This window comes from Chiloscyllium plagiosum, unplaced genomic scaffold (assembly GCF_037043375.1).
Source record: "Chiloscyllium plagiosum isolate Xiang-an unplaced genomic scaffold, Cpla_swu_hap1 HiC_scaffold_14, whole genome shotgun sequence".
Classification (NCBI taxonomy): domain Eukaryota; kingdom Metazoa; phylum Chordata; class Chondrichthyes; order Orectolobiformes; family Hemiscylliidae; genus Chiloscyllium; species Chiloscyllium plagiosum.
The window spans coordinates 95,441,029-95,447,810 of record NW_028270152.1 but is presented as its reverse complement, the minus strand read 5'-3'; the positions used below and the strand labels follow the sequence as shown (position 1 = coordinate 95,447,810).

At 43.5% G+C, this 6,782-nt stretch overlaps 1 non-coding gene across 1 annotated transcript; it reads right to left on the bottom strand.

The window, feature by feature from the left end:
- Positions 1-519: 519 nt before the first annotated feature.
- Positions 520-593, bottom strand: trnat-agu (transfer RNA threonine (anticodon AGU)). The gene has a single exon. It is a non-coding gene; the product is annotated as a tRNA-Thr (tRNA).
- Between the last annotated feature and the right edge of the window lie 6,189 nt (positions 594-6,782).

The following is a 6,782-nucleotide window of genomic DNA, read 5'->3' as shown; positions in this document are numbered from 1 at the left end:
ACATTCTCCGGATAATGTGTCTGTCAATTCGATCTCAGATCAGGCGACATTTCTTCCTCAAACATTTGTGACTGTTTCGAATTCAAAGTAGAATTCTGAATCCACCATAAGAAAAAAACGCAAGTCTACTACAACTAAAGAAGCACAACGATGTATACACTGTTGGTTTAAATGAATGAACTTTGACATCAGTGAATGAGAGTGATCAGCTGGTGGTGTCTCGGTCATTACCACAAAGTTCCCCGGCAAATCTGCAACACCTCCTGCGTAATCTCGTTATTCCTACCAAACTGGGAATGAAGGAGGGGGAGAAAGAGGATAAGAAGCAGAAGTGCTTGTGGAATAACGGAAAGAAACCACAGACTTTATTGATAGTTCGGGACTAAAAAAAAAGTCACTGTTGTAACTTAACCTGGTCTCCAATTCATAACAGGGTGAATGTCCAAAAAGACGCTGACTTGGTTGACACGGCAGTTGTAAAGAGTTGAAACACCAAGCCCAAATACGAATGCAACAAACAGGCACCGCTGGGAATTGAACCCAGGATCGCCTATTTACTAAACAGTCTCTTTTACCAACTAAGCCACGGCGCCGCATGTCGCGGGAATTTACTCATCCATATGTGAAGTTGGTTAACCACTTCTTCACAGTACTTGGAAATGTGTTTTCGGATCAATGTTGCTCACAGAGAATTGCAATCAGTCCTCTAATTTACAAATACAGAGAGTTTACAGCTGAACATTCTCCACTGAAAAGGCACAGAAAAAGATAATCTTCCCTTACATCAATTTCAAACTGATCCCTTCACCTATTTAAACTGACAGAAGAAAGAGGATGTGTTCATCCTCTCCGGGCCCATGAAACACGTTAATACACACAGAGGGGACCTCAACAACAGGAACAAGGTCATTGTGTAGATTTAACGAGGTGAAATGTGTAAGTAATTGTTAACATCGGGCAGTAAAAGTTTAACGATTAGCACTGACACTGAGTCTTGCACCACCAGTTCCACGCTCACTTCCTGCCTCATGCCTCCCAGCCATCATTGCCGATCACGAGATTTCAATGTCCTGCTCCACTTCTCAACTTATTTCCAAACGATTGCAGGTGTCTGATAGGAACCTTCAACTTTTAGAAACGTTTTCCTGGAATATAGTCGTCACTCAATGGGATAGGATTCAGTTCATATCCCGAATTACCACAGTGATGGAGGAGATGAGTTACTTTCCTGAACCTTTCTACTCCTCAGCACGGACATACAGCCATGATACCGATGGGGGGAGTTCCAGTATTTACACTCAGCGACACTGAAGAATCAGCCAGATACTTCCAACTCAGAACGGTGATATGATTGGAGGGGGATTTGCGGTGGTAGTTTCCCGTGAATCTGCTGTCATTGTCCTGATAGACGGATGGAAAGAATCATTGGACCGATTCTGGCATGATCCGGGTGTGTGCTTTGCACGCAAGCAGGAATTAGTTTTCCTTCGAATAATTCAGAAAACGAGAAAGATATCTTCATTATCTTCGTGGGAATTATATCCAGGTCTGTGTGATGAAAACTCGGACTCCTAAGCAGGGACCTCCAGTGATGCTGACCGTAAACCTTGTGACCTGACTTGTACACATTCCTGTGTCTGTCGTTGACTCCATAACCAACTTCAGCAGCAAAGTTGCCTTCCCCAAGTTTCGAAACAGCTCATATTATCGCCTTGTGTTTCAATGTGAAAAAAACGGAGCTGTGATAATCTGATGTTGTTCAGCAGATGTACTGCAGAAAGGCACAGAACAGGCTGATGGTCACAGTGCCTCGTTTTGACGCGCTGGCCTCCAGTGAGCCGGCGGCACTAATAAGCGAGCCGTTCAACTCGTCTTATTCTAGTTCCGGGGCTAGAAATAAACAGAGTTTTCTCGCTGAACTTGTTCAGGCTCTTGAAGGGAAGAGCCCTTGACTCAAATTATGAAAGTACATTTCACTGAAGTGGATCATGAAATCCTGTAGTGACTGTGAATACAACAATGGAAACTTTCAGCAGAGAAGCAGACAACACTGAAGGGGGCACCTGAAGACAAATGTGTTTCCTTTTTTAGGGAAAGGCACTGCTTCACAAAGTGGGACTTATTGAATTAATGCAGTGACGCTGATTACCTTTGCTAGTTCTTCACCTTCTCAATCTTATTTCTCCCGATCTGAATGTCTCCATTGCACATAGTAAAAGCTGAGAGGAAGTCGGCGCTCGGTCGGCCCAGTGTTGTAATGGATAACGCGTCTGAATTCGATTCGGACTATCATAGTTTTGAATTCTACCTCGCTCAATTGCGGCATGTCGCTTTGCTGAAATCAGTCATAACTGGTTTTATATCACATTAAGGACAAAAAAGAGTTTGCGAAGAGTAGAGGGACACCTCAAAAATCAATAAGCCAGTCTCTGTTTGGTGCCACTCGAGATGGGGGAGATATGAATCCTGTCCTTTGTTTGAATGTTTACTGTGGGGAAGGACATACAACATGGAATATAAAGAAATACAGTGCTGAACAGGCACTCAATGTTGCGCCGACCTCTGAAATATTCTCAGCTCACCCCCCTACACAATCCCAAGATCATCCATATGCTTATCCAAGAATTGTTTAAATCTCCATAATGTGGCTGAGTTAAACACACTGGAGGGTAGGGCATTGCGCGCCCTTTCAGCTCTCTCAGTAAAGAACCGGCCTCTGACATCTATCTTAGAGCTATCACCCCTCAATTTGTAGCTATGTACCCTCGTACAAGCTGACGTCATCATCCTAGCAAAAAGACTTTCTTGTCTACCCTATTTAATTCTCTGATCATCTTGTATGTCTCCACCAAATCTCCTCTGAGCCTTCTTCTTTCCGAAAAGAACAAACTCATTTCTCTCAGCTTTTCCTCATCAGACCTTTCCCCCAGACCGGACAACATCCTGGTAAACTTCCTCTGCACCTTTTCCATGCTTTCACATCCTTGCCGACATACGGCGACCAGAAATGTACACAATATGTCAACTGCCACGGCAATGGCGTTTTGTACATTTGCAGCATGTGTTTGCGACTCCGGAACTCAATCCCTCTACCAATGAAACCTAACACACCGTATGCCATCTTAACAGTACTATCAACCTGGGTGGCAACTTTTAAGGATCTATGTTCATGGACATCAAGATTCCTCTTCACATACACACCAGCAACAATCTTTCCGTTGCCCCAATACTCTGCCTTACTGTTATTCTTCCCAAAGTGTATCGCCTCACATTTAGGTGCATTTAACTCAAATTTCCACCTCTCACCCCAATTCTGCAGTTTAACCAAGTCCCCCTGCAACCTGTAACGTTTTTGCAAACTGTCCACTACTCCACCAACGTAATTGTCATCTTCAAATTTACTAATACATCCACCTATGCCTGAGTCTAAGTCATTTATAAAAATGATAAACAGCAGTTGTCCTAAAACAAATCCTTGTGAGACACCACTGGTAACTGGACTCCAGTTTGAATATTTTCCATCCATCACCACTCGCTGCCTTCTTTCAGAGAGCCAGTTTCAATCCAATTTGCCACATTACCCTCCATCCCATGCCTCTGCATTATTTTCCAACAGCCTACCATGTGGAAACGTATCAGAGGCTTTACTGAATTCCATGTATAACACTTCAACTGCTCTACACTCATCTACATTCTTGGTCGCGTTATCAAAAAAAATACTCAATGAGGTTTGTGAGACATTACCTGCCCTTCACGAAACAATGTTGACTATCTGAAATCAAATTGTTGCTTTATAGATTATTATACATCTTACCTTTTATAATTCTTTCCAAAACCTTTCTACAACAGAAGTAAGGCTCACTGAACTATAATTACCTGCGTCATCTCTACTGCCCTCCTTGAACAAGAGCACAACATTTGGAATCCTCCATTCCTCTGGTACTAAACTTGTAGACAATGACGACTCAAATATCAAAGCCATATGTCCTGCTTTCTGCTCCATGGCTTTTCAGAGAGTACTCGGATAAATCCCAACTGGCCTTGGTGACTGGCCTACTTTCAGTCCTTCTGGAGTTGCTAACGCCTCTTCATAACTAACATTGACCGTTTTAAGTCGAATATCTCGTATCTCATTATTCTCCTCTACAATATTCTCCTTTTCCTGAATAAAAACCAATGAGAAATGTTCGTTTAGTACCTCTCCGATCTCTAGGTTCCGCACTCAACATCCCACTTCTGTCTTTGACTGTCCCTATTCCTACCCTAGCCATCCTTTTAATTCTCATATACCTATCGAAAGCTTTAGGTTTCTCCTTTATCTATTTGTTAAAGACTGCTCATATCCTTTCTTTGCTCTTCTTAAGTTTCTCTTTAAATCCTTCCCAGACGAACTGTAACTCTCCATCGCCTCATCTGAACAATTTGTCTCTCAACTTATAAGCCTCCTTCTTCCAGTTTACAAGAGATTCAATTTCTTTAGTAAACCTACCTTATCACTTCCTCCCTGCCTGACAGGCACATACATATCAAGGACACGCAATACCGGTTTCTTAAACCAGCTCCACGTTTCCATTTTCTGCATCCCTTGCATTCTGCTACCCCATTCTCTGCATCCTAACTTTGCCAAATCGCATGATAATTGCCATTCCCCAATTGATAACTCTTGACCTGTGGCATGAAATATGTAGTCTGTGGGGAAATAGATGTTGTTATCTTGAAATAAAGATTATGTTAGAGTGGAGGAAGCACTGGATGAATTGAAACGGATACAAGTTAATAAATCCCCATGATGTGATCACATCACACATCAGAGCTCAGTCGGAAGTGAGGCAAGTGATTTCTGGGTCACTTGCTGAATATTGTGTCATCGATAATCAAAGGTGAGGTGCCACAACACTGTAGGCTGACTAACATGATACTACTATTTACGAAAGGAGGTAATGAAAACCAGGCAACGAGAGACCTGCGAGTCTGACGTCGGTGGTGGGCACTTTGTTGGAGGGAATCCTGAGAGACAGGAATTAATGTATTTGGAAAAGCAAGACTGATTACGAATAGTCAGCAATGGCGTTATGCGTGGGAAATGATGGCTCGTTAAATTGGAAGAGTTCTTTTATGAAGTAACAAAGAGGATTGATTAGGGCAGAGAGGTGTGCGTGATCTATGCGGACTTCAGTAGTCGACAATGTTCCCCATGGGAGTCTGGTTAGCAAGGTTAGGAGATCCAAACATTTGAAATCAGAACTGGCTCGAAGGTAAAAGACAGAGGTTGGTGGTGGAGTGTTATCTTTCAGACTGGAGGCCTGTGACCACTGGAGTGCCACAAGAATAGATTCTGGGTTAATTTTCGTCATTTTCATAAATGTTTTGGATGTGATCGTAGGAGGTACAGCCAGTACTTTTGAAGGTGACACCTAAATGAGAGGCACGGTGGCACAGTGGCACAGTGGTTAGCACTGTTACCTCACAGCGCCAGAGACACGGGAACAATTCCCACCTCAGGCGACTGACTGTGTGGAGTTTGCACATTCTCCCCGTGTCTGCGTGGGTTTCCTCCGGGTGCTCCGGTTTCCTCGAACAGTCCAAAATGTGAAGGTCAGGTGAATTGGCCATGCTCAATTGCCCGTAGTGTTAGGTAAGGGGTAAATGTAGGGGTTTGGGTGGGTTGCGCTTCGGCGGGTCGGTGTGGACTTGTTGGGCCGAAGGGCCTGTTTCCACACTGCAAGTAATCTAATCTAATCTAATCAAAACTGGAGAAGATGATCACCTCAGATTACAACGGGATTTTAATTGGATGGTCGAAAGAGACGAGGAGTGGCAGAAGATGGAAATTGAGAAATATGAGGTCTGCATTTCGGAAAGACAAATCAGAGCAGGACTTGTACATTTTGTAGTAAGTTCCTGTACAGTGTTCAAGAACAAAGAGACCTTAGACTGCATATTCATTGTGGTAAAAACAATGACTGCAGATCATATTCATTGTACCTTTCATGTGGAGTTGCAGGTACATAGATGGTGAAGAAGGCGATTGTTATGCTTGCCTGTTATTTTGCAGGACATTGGGCACATGAGTTAGGAGTCGAGAGTGTGCTGCTGGAAAAGCACAGCAGGTCAGGCAGCATCCGAGGTGCAGGAGAACCGACCCTTCGGGCAAAAGCCCTTCATCCCGAATTCCGGGCATTTAAACAAGACGGAATTCCAAAAACGGAAACCAGACGGGACCAACACCCCACAAAAATGCATAAACCAGGAGCCCTCCTGACCCATAGTCTCGCTACCCAGAACACCAACTTACATACTGGCAAAGAAGTACATGCAAGACTGAAATACCTAGTAGAAGAGTCACAGCACTCCATCCACTCCACCCAGGAATTCCTAAAAAATCATCAAAAACACCAACAATGATGTCATTCGACGTAACAACACTCTTCACCTCCATCAACATCAACCTGGCAAAGGAAACACTTGCCACACTTTTAGAACAGACCATCACACACACCCCAACCACCATCAATCACATTACCAACGAAAACATCCTGAAGCTAGTGAACCTGTGCCTCACCACCCACTTCACCTTTAACAACATAATCTACAAACAAAGCAACGGCACACCCATGGGATCTCCACTATATGGATTCACAGCAGAAGCGGTAATGCAAAGACTAGAACAAACAGCGCTACCAACCATCAAACCAAAAATCTAGTTCCGCTTCAGAGATGGCACCTTTGCCATCACAAAACGAAACGAGATAGAAGAGACATTTAAAATCATCAACAACACC